Here is a 14,202-nt window from a genome sequence, read left to right on the forward strand (position 1 = left end):
AATATTCAAATTCGATCTCCAACTATTCCATATTAATGAACGTGTTGGTCGAAATCATGAATCAGCTGGCATCATTTTATTGGTATATACAAAGAAATGTAAATTGGAAAAAAAGTCAATTCAGTTTGAAGTGATTGTGTTAGCTGTGTTGTTGGCTAGCTCCTCTGAACAACAGTGTCCTAATGAGAGAGCACCTTTTCTTTGCCAGGCGAAATTGTGCTTCATTAGCTCATTGTTATTAAGTATCCAAATAAATGTCACTACAAAACAACTTAAACAAATACAGCTACTGTTGTTATTCTGTCTGCACTGTTTGACGTGACTGTAAGTTAGCCGTAGTTGGCTAGCTGGCAAGCAAGGGATAAGAACACTGACAGCCAGTATGGCAATGGAACATTTAGAACGAACAACTGGGTCGCGTCCATAGATACAGAACAAATAGACTGAATGACTGGGTTGCGTCTCTGGCAACCGAACCAATAGAATGAACGACCAGATGGCTTGGGTAGCAACCCTGGATTTGTTTCGGGACTATATCTTGTGGAAGGATGAAATAGTATGAATAAATTCATATAATTCATATACGAAAATCGGTCAACCATTATTTAAATATGTTGGTAACCCGTTGTATAAAAGTGATAATGTCTTCGAAGCCGGTGTTTGGAGGATATATTGCCACGGTTTGGTGGGCATCGACTTCGTCTCGGGCCTAACAACACCTGTGCCAATCTCCTCCAAACACCGGCTTCATGGGCATTATCATTTAATTGTGTGTGTGTGTGTGTGTGTGTGTTTCCGTGTCCCTACCCTAATATCACGGGAGAGGAGAACTGATGAGCACTGCTATTTAAGGTCTGCTGGCTGCCTGTAGCAGCTTTAACATTACATCTTTTCGTACAAGTCTATGACCCAAATGACAACCTATTCCCTACATAGTGCACTACATTTGACCAGGGCCCATAGGGCTCTGGTCAAAAGTAGTACACTAATACTATATAGGGAATAGCCATTTGGGATGTAGCCCAGGACATTTCTCATTCCCGCAGTCTCGATAAGAGCTCTCCTTGACTTAACTTCGCTCTGACTTGACCTCACAGAGAACACAGATAGCCAATCACACCATATTGGATAGAAAACAGGGAGAGGGAGCTTTAGATGGTCGGTATAAATTTAAGAAACATTGCTTTTGTTCAGATAAAAGCATCTGGGAAATTCTTCTTTAGAGTATATAGAAGCAGATGCCTTAGCTCATTAGTTTATGGTCCTGGTGAAATTTGAGAAACACTTTTAGCATGTCATCTTCAGGGTTACTACAATCTGACCAGCACTGTAATGGTCATCATGTTACGGTCATGTTGTGGTTATGACCACTCTGAGTCTCTGTATGGCCTTGAGTTCTGCTAGGGAGACACACATTTGCAGACAGACTGTGTGGGTGTATATGTGGTGGTGGGGTGGGGGTGGGGGTGGGGGGGTTGGGGGGGACAGCTGCCAGCTCTCTGTCAGTAGCAGTCCAGTGTGAACCACCTGACACCCAGCAGTGAAAGTCTCTGTGTTGGTCTGGAGCTCTTACTCAACCATGACCCCTGAGCTAGGGTCATGCGCTGTCTGAGCTCTACACTGTCTCTGTGTGTGTCTGTGTGCACATGTGTACATGGGCATTTGCCTGGACATTTTGAAACAACGTTGAGTATAGATGACTTAAGTATAGATGACTTAGCTTAGCGTAGCCTTTTAAGCCTTATAACAGGTAACAGTTAACATATTCTTCTTAACATTCCTAAAGTCATCAGTTACATAATCCAGCCATCAAACGGTCCTACACACACACACACACAAACACACACAAATACACTCCACTGGGTCCCTGAGGTCTGGCTGAAACAATAGGATGTTATTATAGTTGGCTAGTGGTGAGCTGAAGACGTGTAGGACTGTGCCTAGAACAAGGGCTCAGGGATGGATCACACCCTCTGGTTCAGTCAGTAAACTGACTCCGCAGCAGTCACTATCAGAGTCATACCATACTCTGGTCCGTAGGAGTCTGTCTCAACCCTCCGGGCCTTGAGTTAGGCTACACACAGTCCTGCCCTTTTTCTGTTCTCCCTGGACCTTAGATCTTATTTATACACCAATGTTACTGATTGGAGATTTTTTGGACGAAATCAGTCGCTGGTTAAAAGTTCAGGATGAAAACCAGAATGCACTATGGCCCTTGAGGATTGGAGTTGTCTGGCGTAGGACCTAGGGATAAAGGGCAAGAGGTTGACATTGAGAAATGGAGCTTAAATGTGTAATATGTTAACTTTTGTGGCTACCCAACCAAATTCGCATAGAAATTTGTAATTCTCATTGAATGCAAGTGTCACGACTTCCGCCAAAGTCGGTCCATCTCCTTGTTCGGGCGGCGTTCGCGGTCGACGTCGCCGGCCTTCTAGCCATCGCCGATCCACTTTTCATTTTCCATTTGTTTTGTCTTTGTTTTACACACCTGGTTTCAATTCCCCAATTACATGTTCATTATTTAACCCTCTGTTTTCCCCATAGTTTTTGTGAGTGTTTGTTTTATGTATTTCGGTCCTTTTGTGTGGGCTTGGTATTTCTACATGTACTTGGTCATTTTGAGTAAAGTTTCTTTTATTACTGATCGCTGCTGTCCTGCGCCTGACTCCTCTGCACCAGCTACACCCAGACCCTTACAGCAAGTCTAAGAAGCGGTAGATCTGTCCTATGTGCGCTATGCTTCCCGTTCTTAAGTTTCGTTTTTTGCGTCTTTTACTTTCGGTTTTGTACACCAGCTTCAAACAGCTGAAAATATAAGAATTTTGGTTATTGAAAAGATATTTGTGACCCACCACCTATGCAGCATAATAGAAAATTGTATATCGTACACTGAATGTTTTGGTGCACCTACTGGAGAGCTCTTCATTGTCTATGCCCATTCAGCATCGTTCACACCCTCTTAAGCCTTACACGGAACCCAAAATGGATGTGCGCGTGCGCCATCGTGCGCTATTGTGCATAAATGTATTTTGTCCCCCTACACCAAAGCGATCACGACACGCAGGTTAAAATATCAAAACAAACTCTGAACCAATGACATTAATTTGGGGACAGGTCGAAAAGCATTAAACATGTATGGCAATTTTGCTAGTTAGCTTGCACTTGCTAGCTAATTTGTCCCATTTAGCTAGCTTGCTGTTGCTAGCTAATTTGTCCTGGGATATAAACGTTGAGTTGTTATTTTACCTGAAATGCAGAAGGTCCTCTACTCAGACAATTAATCCACACATAAAACGGCCAACCGAATCGTTTCTAGTCATCTCTCCTCCTTCCAGGCCTTTTCATCTTTGAACTTATATGGTGATTGGCATCTACACTTTCATAGTATTTCCACGACAACCGGCAAAACAGTTCGTCTTTCAATCACCCACGTGGATATAACCAATGAGGAGATGGCATGTGAGCACCTGCTTCTATAAACCAATGAGGAGATGGGAGAGGCAGGACTTGCAGCGCGATCTGCGTCAGAAATAGGAATGCCTTCTATTTTAGCCCTTGGCAACGCAGACGCTTGTTTGCACGTGCGAGCAATGTGGGTGCAATAATTAAATAACATGGATTTCTAACGTGTCCGGTCTGGTTAGCATGTTAGCCCCACTCATCTCTTTAAGGATTCACATGTGAGGGTATGTGCTAAACAGAGTGAATACATTAATGTAGTAAACAACCAACGATTTCAAGACTTAAAGTGGGGAAAGTAATAGCAAAATGTAGTAGTAAAAATACACTGTGTCTAGTCCTTGGCCTATATCCTTAATCTGACTTTGGTGCAGGTCATGTTGTTCTTCACATTACCGTCTTTGGTAAACATACACCATATCAAATTGAATCTAAGTTTATTTGTCACATGCACAACATGCAAAAGGTGTAAACGGTACAGTGAAATGGTTACTTGCATAGTGGAATCTTTTGTTTAGACATGTTTAGCTTCATTGTTTAGCTAGTAAGCTAGGTTAGCTTTAGCTACCTGCAGATTCATGCATAGTGCATGATATCATACATTGGGATTAAGATTCATTGTTTACATTTACATTACATTTACATTACATTTAAGTCATTTAGCAGACGCTCTTATCCAGAGCGACTTACAAATTGGTGCATTCACCTTATGATATCCAGTGAAGTGGATGTACCTGTATACATGGATGAATGCTTCTCCCTCTGTCTTGGATGCCATGGTTATCTTTAGTTTGAAGATGTAATCCAGAGATAGGTGTTTTCTCCATCTCCTTGGCTATCATACCTAAATTCCACTGATTTCAAAACTCGGTCCTCCAAAAAGTGGAGAGTAACACTTATGCAGATCAACAACGCGATATTTTTTTTAAAAGCCTCGTTAGACAGGATTAATGACCAGCTCAAGTAGACAGAAGCGTGCTATGGCATACCAATCCGAATGAATCTCTCGGCATGTCCAGCCCACTCATTATCTCAGCCAATTATGGCTAGCGGGAATGGCTAGCGTCTTTTTCTGTGGCTAAACCAACTAGACTTGTAATTTAACAATGTTATTCATATTAACAGATGGCATACAAGTTTGTTATTAAGGCACATGAAAGTTCACATGTTCCAGAAGGCATTTCTGCCAAAAAACGTATTTTCTTTTTTTTTTAAAGGTTCAGTTCATGGCTCTCCTGCGAAGTAGTGACCCGCGACATACAGTACACCTGTTTTTCCTGAAACTAGTCACATGTTGATAAAAAAAGGAAAAAAACATTCAAATGCCACTCCTGTGAAGTAGTGATGTGCGACATACACCTAGTTTCTTGAAACGTGTCACATTTCACAGTGGTTTAGATGGTACACTCTGAGTGCTTGTTTTGTCACAACCTGAAATTAGGCGAACTATTCGAATTTTAATAACCAGGAATTGGCGGAGTGATTCTTGCATACTGCACCATTAATCTTTAATGCATCTAAGCCAGGGGGTGGGGGTCATACCAAGGATCATTTAGCTATATGAGTTCGAATTTTAGGACCCCTTTAGGTATAAAAAAGTGTTTATATAAAACAATTATTTGATGAAACATTGAATTTGGCTATTTGCCCATAGAAACGCATTGAATAACAGATAGTCAAAAAAATGTATCAAAAGGAAGTTTGTTTTAAAGTGTGTCTGTCCTATATCTGAGAGATATATAAGAAAGATCAGGATTAATATACACTAACGTTCAAAAGTTTGGGGTCACTTAGAAATGTCCTTGTTTTTGAAAGAGAAGCAATTTTTTTGTCTATTTAAATAACATCAAATTGATCAGAAATACAGTGTAGACATTGTTAATGTTGTAAATGACTATTGTAGCTGGAAACGGCTGATATTTTTTATGGAATATCTACATAGGCGTACAGATGCCCATTATCAGCAACCATCACTCCTGTGTTCCAATGGCACGTTGTGTTAGCTAATCCAAGTTTATCATTTTAAAAGGCTAATTGATCGTTAGAAAACCATTTTGTAATTATGTTAGCACAGCTGAAAACTGTTGTCCTGATTAAAGAATTAATACAACTGGTCTTCTTTAGACTAGTTGAGTATCTGGAGCATCAGCATTTGTGGGTTCGATTACAGGCTCAAAATGGCCAGAAACTTAGAACTTTCTTCTGAAACTTTATTCTTGTTCTGAGAAATGAAGGCTATTCCATGCGAGAAATTTCCAAGAAACTGAAGATCTCGTACAACGTTGTGAACTACTCCCTTCACAGAACAATGCAAACTGTCTCTAACAAGAATAGAAAGAGGAGTGGGATGCCTCGGTGCACAACTGAGCAAGAGGACAAGTACATTAGAGCGTCTAGTTTGAGAAACAGACACCTCACAAGTCCTCAACTGGTAGCTTCATTTAATAGTACCCGCATAACATCAGTCTCAACGTCAACAGTGAAGAGGCGACTCTGGGATGCTGGCCTTCAGGCAGAGTTCCTCTGTCCAGTGTCTGTTATTTTGCCCATCTTAATCTTTTATTTTGATTGGCCAGTCTGAGATATGGCTTTTTCTTTGCAACTCTGCCTAGAAGGCCAGCATCCTGGAGTCGCCTCTTCACTGTTGACGTTGAGACTCCCTCTGCAACTGGATCCTAGACTTCCTGACAGGCCATCCCCAGGTGGTAAGGGTAAGTAACAACACATCCGCCAAGCTGATCCTCAACACGTGGGCCCCTCAGGGGTGCGTGCTCAGTCCCATTCTGTACTCCCTGTTCACTCATGACTGCACGGCCTGGCCCGGCACAACTCCAACACCATCATTAAGTTTGCTGATGACACAACTGTGATAGACCTGATCACCGACGATGAGACAGCCTATAGGGAGGAGGTCAGAGACCTGACCGTGTGGTACAAGGACAACAACCTCTCCCTAAACGTGATCAAGACAAAGGAGATGATTGTGGACTACAGGAAAAGGAGGACGGAGCACGCCCCCATTCTCATCGACGGGGCTGTAGTGGAGCAGGTTGAGAGCTTCGAGTTCCTTGGCATCCACATCACCAACAAACTAACATGGTCCAAAGCACACCAAGACAGCTGTGAAGAGGGCACGACAAAACCTATTCCCACTCAGGAGACTGAAAAGATTTGGCAACCTCAAAAGGTTTTACAGCTGCACCATCGAGAGCATCCTGACGGTTGCATCACTACCTGGTATGGCAACTGCTCGGCCTCTGACCGCAAGGCACGACAGAGGGTAGTGCGTACGGCCCAGTACATCACCGGGGCCAAGCTTCCTGCCATCCAGGACCTCTATAACAGGCGGTGTCGGAGGAAGGCCCCAAAAATTGTCAAAGACTCCAGCCACCCTAGTCATAGACGGTTCTATCTGCTACAGCACGGCAAGCGGTACTGGAGCGCCAAGTCTAGGTCCAAGAGGCTTCTAAACAGCTTCTACCCCTAAGCCATAAGACACCTGAACATCTAATCAAATGGCTATCCAGACTATTTGCACCCCCCCCCTTAACGCTGCTGCTACTCTCTTATCATCTATGCATAGCCACTTCAATAACCCTACCTGCATGTACATAATTACCTCAACTACCTCGACACCGGTGCCCCCGCTCATTGACACATTGACTCTGAACCGGTACCCTTGTATATTGCACCGCTCTTGTTATTTACTGCTGCTCTTTATTTTTTTATTTCTTTTATCTCTTACTTTTAAAAAAAGTATTTTCTTAACTGCATTGTTGGTTAAGGGCTTGTAAGTAAGCATTTTACTGTTGTATTCGGCGCATGTGACAAATACGATTTGATTTGTGAATAGGTTGAGGGACAAAAATCATTTAATCATTTTTTACTGATACCGGGCTACCTTCAAACGAGTCTTGTGAGGCTAGTGGGCATCCTAGAGCAAAACAATCGGCATTTACATGTTCGTGGGAGACTCACCTTTTCATAGAGGGTCAAATTAGTGTTTTGCCCAAACTAACTAAAACTAGGTCTGGTCGATATGGCCTAAAAATCATATCTCAATGTTTTTCAAATTTTTGGGCTATTCACGATATATATCTAGATTTCTCTAAATAAGCTTTGTTGCACAATTTAAGGTCAATCCACTGCATGTGAAATTATACCTAGGCTAAATATAAGCCTTTCACAACCATAAGACCCACTAATATTTTAATTATTTTGTCAAAATAGTTTAACCTGCTATTTTGCAAAAATCACTGATCTGGCTTTCAAGTCTGCCTATGTATATTCTATTTTTTTTACAAATTGTACCAGAACCATGCACAATGCACATTCACTAATAATTTACAACTTCTTAAAGCAGGCGTTGTTGAAAATTAACACTAGTCTCATAAACAATCTCTCAAGCACAAGCCCATGTGCTAGTGAGTAGCCAGCTAATCATTATATTTAAAGTCTAGCCAACTTGGATCTATTTTCTTGTGATCAAGGCAGAAAAGTTGAACATTTAGGAATACACCCTCATGTCCGGCTCCAACTGTTTGAACAACATAGCCTGTTCACTTTAAGAAATTGAAATCAAGTTGCCTACCTGGTTAAGAACATACATATTTCTCAGAATGAGAACAAGTTGCCCATTCCTGATATAAATGCAAATTTTTATACTCTTTGCACGTTTATAAAACACAGACTAGACAAATAGTAATCCATTTGGGATATTACAACTAGAGGTCGACCGATTATGATTTTTCAACGCCGATACCGATTATTGGAGGCCCAAAAAAGCCGATACCGATTTAATCGGCCGATTTTAAAACAAAAAAATGTATTTGTAATAATGACAATTACAACAATACTGAATGAACACTTATTTTAACTTAATATAATACATCAATAAAATCAATTTAGCCTCAAATAAATAATGAAACATGTTCAATTTGGTTTAAATAATGCAAAAACAAAGTGTTGGAGAAGAAAGTAAAAGTGCAATATGTGCCATGTAAAAAAGCTAACATTTAAGTTCCTTGCTCAGAACATGAGAACATATGAAAGCTGGTGGTTCCTTTTAATCCACCGTTCCTAGGCCATCATTGAAAATAAGAATGTGTTCTTAACTGACTTGCCTAGTTAAATAAAAGTGTATAAAAAAATTAAAATTAAAAAAATTAAAATTAAAATAATAATAATAAATTGTCAAATCGGTGTCCAAAAATACCGATTACCGATTGTTATGAAAACGTGAAATCCGCCCTAATTAATCGGCCATTCCGATTAATCGGTCGACCTCTAATTACAAACAACAAAGAAAAGAGTGTCTTTTGTGTCCCTTTGATATTTTAAGTTGAAATTGTTCACCAATATTGCATTTCAAAAGCCTGTTATATTAAATGCAGTGCCCTTTAATATAGACCACATGGAGAATGCAATAAATCAGATTTTTTAATATGAATAAAGACTTGCTATAGTGCCAAAATTCTGCATTTTGACATGTCCCTCTGCGCAACCTCTGGCATCTATGAAGATTTTAACCTACTTAACCCCAACATTTCTCCTAGTTTCACCATCATTGTAAAGTCCTAGTTATGTTGTTGCTTTGACAGTTATTTCTGAAGATTATTATTTATTTCATGAGATTAGCAGTTCACTTACGTCTGTCCCTCATGTTAAAGTCAAGCCTGTTACGTGAACTGAACTCTTGTTTTAATGTGGTGAAACTATTCCTTTTAAAAAAATTACAAAAAAAACATTGAACATCTAATAGTCAAAACAGTGTAAAAGCAGGTGAGCTGGTTCTACTCTTTTGGCCATTTTCTGGTGTTTTGTGGTGGAAAACTGAAAGGGCCGAGCATAACACGTCAACACTGTTACCCATAGATAGACAGGCTAGAAATGTTTTAACAATGACAATTTTTTTGTGCCGCTTGCTTTCAACTGCCATTCACTGTTGCAAACAACAAGCTTTCATGTATGGCGGTTTTAAGATGAAGTCGTCAACCCTGTTACCTTATTTGGCAGTAATATAGGCTAGTCGTTTTTTATGATGAGAACTTGTTTTTTATGAAGTTGAAAATGTGCTCTTTATGACAGAATGTTCAAATGTTATGAAACTGTAACGTAGACGCAGGGAGTCAGGAAGCAGGTGCAGTTAGTGAGTTTATAATAATGAACATGGAACGGTACAAACCAAGAGAAATGTCTGACATGGAAACACAAACAATACTACCTGATGACTGATAACAAAAGAGTTCTATATAAAGGGTACGTAATCAAGGGAGTAATGAAGTCCAGGTGTGACTGATGATGAGACGCAGGTGTGCATAATGATGGTTGTGCAGGTGTGCATAATGATGGGTTGCCAGGACCGGTGGTTAGTAGACCGCTGGAGCGGGAAGTAGGAGTAGACGTGACATGAACGTTTTTTTGGGGCCAAGTTACACCTCTCGAAAGGCACCGAATTGGTGGAATGACCCTACAGCAAACAACAAACACGGGTTCTTTCCCTCTTTGAAATCATTGTACATGCGATAGAACAGCAGGATATGAGCTGTTTTGATTTTTTTTTTTTACCACACTGCCCAATGCACCTCAGCTCAGTTTCGACCACAAAACAAAGGTGCTGGGGCAGACAGTGGCGCTGATTCCATCTTGAAGTCAGTCTCAAGTTAGGATATGGTACTGCAGGGCAGGTTTCTTCTTGCCTTCTTAATACTTTTGAGCTACAACTACTTAGATACCCCTGGTATGACATTCTCTACCCTATCCCAAAATGTCAACCTCCTGTCTGCAGGCTACTACACTCCAGTAATATCACCAGTTTTAACAGAGCAGTAAACACACTGGCTGTGTTTGGGTGTAAATGCATTGTTTCTTGCCAGTTACTACTCATAAATACACAGCATGCGGTCAAGCCAAATAACACGTGTTTGTATGTGCATTTGACAACCCAGAGAATTTCCTGACCTATTTAACTTAGGTGTGTTGTGACTGATTTAGATATATTTGTGTGTGTGTGTGTGTGTGTGTGTGTGTGTGTTAGGGCTGCACGATTAATAGAAAATATCTAATAGCATTTCTTTTGTCAATTCTACAATGAGATCATAGGAATTAATTCATACTGTGCTAACTGAATACAAAACCAAATGAAACAAATATTTTCCAACAATGTTTTATTGAACTTTTTAACATAAAAATAATGTCTACCAGCTTCTGGCTATTCAACCATGTTTTATTTTTTTATTGATTGCCCCTAAAGACATTGTGTCAAATAATATAACTGAAATGATGTCACTAAGTAATAACCAAACTTACATTTGCTTAATTTAGGGTTAACTCTTCTTGAACTGCACTGTTGGTTAAGGGCTTGTAAGTAAGCATTTCACGGTAAAGTCTACACTTGTTGTATTCAATGCATGTGACAAATAAAGTTTGCTTTGATATGTTTAAACTGGAGCTGGAAAATACAGCTGTAACAAAGTTGTGAAAAGTTGTGCAAATTCTGTAAAATAAATAACATTTAAATGATAAATCACAGCCGCTGACATCGTAGTGCTGCGGAAGAGAGTGGTTTCATCATGGGAGCACATTCAAAGATCGATTTCTAGCCATTAATCTAATATAATTCATAGATTTTAAACAAAATACTTTCTGTTTGTCATAGACGGACTAAATTAATATAAGATGAAAGACAAGTTCCTAACGAGTTCAGGAAGCCCTGTGCACATTTTCTCTAACACTAAAAATACAAATATGTATTTTACAGTTATAAGGAGGGTGAAATCTTATAGTTAGTCGTTTTATAAGTTGATTATCCTCTATGGGACCGGCGGGACGAATTCGTCCCACCTACGTAACAGCCAGTTGAATCCTGTGGCGCGATTTTTAAAACGTTTGAAATACTATTACTTCAATTTCTCAAACATATGACTATTTTACAGCTATTTAAAGACAAGACTCTCGTTAATCTAACCACACTGTCCGATTTCAAAAAGGCTTTACAACGAAAGCAAAACATTAGATTATGTCAGGAGAGTGCCCAGCCAGAAATAATCAGACACCCATTTTTCAAGCTAGCATATAATGTCACAAAAACCCAAACCACAGCTAAATGCAGCACTAACCTTTTATGATCTTCATCAGATGACACACCTAGGACATTATGTTATACAATACATGCATGTCTGTTCAATCAAGTTCATATTTATATCAAAAACCAGCTTTTTACATTAGCATGTGACGTTCAGAAAAAGCATACCCCCGCAAACTTCCGGGGAATTTACTAACAATTTACTAAATTACTCACGATAAACGTTCACAAAAAGCATAACAATTATTTTAAGAATTATAGATACATTACTCCTCTATGCACTCGATATGTCCGATTTTAAAATAGCTTTTCGGATGAAGCACATTTTGCAATATTCTAAGTACATAGCCCAGCCATCACGGGCTAGCTATTTAGACACCCGGCAAGTTTAGCCTTCACCAAAATCATATTTCCCTATAAGAAAAATGGTCTTACTTTTCCTGTTCTTCGTCAGAATGCACTCCCAGGACTTCTACTTCAATAACAAATGTAGGTTTGGTCCCAAATAATCCATCGTTATATCCAAACAGCGGTGTTTTGTCGTGCATTCTAGACACTATCAGAATGGTAAATCACGGTCGCGCGCATGGCGCGGAACGTGACAAAAAATTTCTAAATATTCCATTACCGTACTTCGAAGCATGTCAACCGCTGTTTAAAATCAATTTTTATGCCATTATTCTCGTAAAAAAGCGATAATATTCCGACCGGGAATCTGCAATTAGCTAAACAGCCGAAGGAAAATACTGCACGGGGTCGAATCGCGCACGCGCCTAATTCCATTGTCCTCTAATGGGACACTTGGAAAAGGGGATTCTGTGTTTCAGCCTGAGGCTGCCTCGTCATCGTTCAGGTTTTTCCCGGGTTCTGAGAGCCTATTGGAGCCCTAGGAATTGTCACGTTACAGCTAAGATCCTGACTCTTCAATAAACAGAAGCAAGAACAACAACACCTTGTCAGACAGGGTACTTCCTGCATGAAACCTTCTCAGGTTTTTGCCTGCCATAGGAGTTCTGTTATACTCACAGACACCATTCAAACAGTTTTAGAAACTTTAGGGTGTTTTCTATCCAAACCTGTAATATGCATATTCTAGCTTCTGAGTTGGTGTAGGAGGCAGTTAAAAATGGGCACATATTTTTTCCAAAATTCTCAATACTGCCCCCTAGCCCGTAGAGGATATTATGCTATATTTAGAAAGTATATAAGTCATTTCAAGCCTTATTCATATAGTTTTGTTGAATAGGTAATACAGCATATACATTTTTTTAATACTTGTATCATATTTGTACTGTGTACTTCGAAAGTGACTATACCTTTGCAATTTACCAGAAAGGTGAGATTTTAACCTTTTCTTTGAGTATGCAGCATTACTAAACTCAGCAAAAAAATTAACGTCCCTTTTTCAGGACCCTGTCTTTCAAAGATAATTCATAAAAATCCAAATAACTTCGCAGATTTTCATTGTAAAGGGTTTAAACACTGTTTCCCATTTTTGTTCAATGAACCATAAACAATTGATGAACATGCACCTGTGGAACAGTCGTTAAGACACTAACAGCTTACAGACGGTAGGCAATTAAGGTCACAGTTATGAAACTTATGACACTAAAGAGGCCTTTCTACTGACTCTGAAAAACACCAAAAGAAAGATGTCCAGAGTCCCTGCTCATCTGCGTGAACTTAAGCATGCTGCAAGGAGGCATGAGGACTGCAGATGTGGCCAGGGCAATAAATTGCAATGTCCGTACTGTGAGACACCTAAGACAGCGCTACAGGGAGACAGAACGGACAGCTGATTGTCCTCACAGTCGCAGACCACGTGTAACAATACCTGCACAGGATCGGTACATCTGAACATCACACCTGCGGGACAAGTACAGGATGGCAACAACAACTGTCCGAGTTACACCAGGAATGCACAATCCCTCCGTCAGTGCTCAGACTGTCCGCAATAGGCGGAGAGAGGCTGGACTGAGGGCTTGTAGGCCTGTTGTAAGGCAGGTCCTCACCAGACATCACCGGCAACAACGTCGACTATGGGCACAAACCCACCGTCGCTGGACCAGACAGGACTGGCAAAAAGTGCTCTTCACTGACGAGTTGCGGTTTTGTCTCACCGGGGGTGATGGTCGGATTCGCGTTTATCGTTGAAGGAATGAGCGTTACACCGAGTACTGTACTCTGGAGCGGGATCGATTTGGAGGTGGAGGGTCCGTCATGGTCTGGGGGGGTGTGTCACAGCATCATCGGACTTAGCTTGTTATCATTGCAGGCAATCTCAACACTGTACGTTACAGGGAAGACATCCTCCTCCCTCATGTGTTACTCTTCCTGCAGGCTCATCCTGACATGACCCTGCAGCACGACAATGCCACCATCCATATTGCTCGTTCTGTGCAGCTGGTGGCCACACCAGATACTGACTGTTACTTTTGATTTTGACCCCCCCTTTGTTCAGGGACACATTATTCCATTTCTGTTAGTCACATGTCTGGAACTTGTTCAGTTTATGTCTCAGTTGTTGAATCTTGTTATGTTCATACAAATATTTACACATGTCAAGTTTGCTGAAAATTAACGCAGTTGACAGTGAGAGGACATTTATTTTATTGCTGAGTTTAGTTATGGTTTATGGCCCTGTCATGATAAGAAAT

At 40.4% G+C, this 14,202-nt stretch overlaps 1 protein-coding gene across 1 annotated transcript in view; it reads left to right on the forward strand.

Moving 5' to 3' along the window:
• LOC115153384 (transmembrane protein 150A) overlaps positions 1–14,202 on the forward strand; it is a 92,488-nt gene that overhangs the window by 49,933 nt on the left and 28,353 nt on the right. The gene's annotated exons all lie outside the window — the stretch shown is intronic.

Source organism: Salmo trutta, chromosome 18, assembly GCF_901001165.1.
Source record: "Salmo trutta chromosome 18, fSalTru1.1, whole genome shotgun sequence".
Lineage (NCBI taxonomy): Eukaryota > Metazoa > Chordata > Actinopteri > Salmoniformes > Salmonidae > Salmo > Salmo trutta.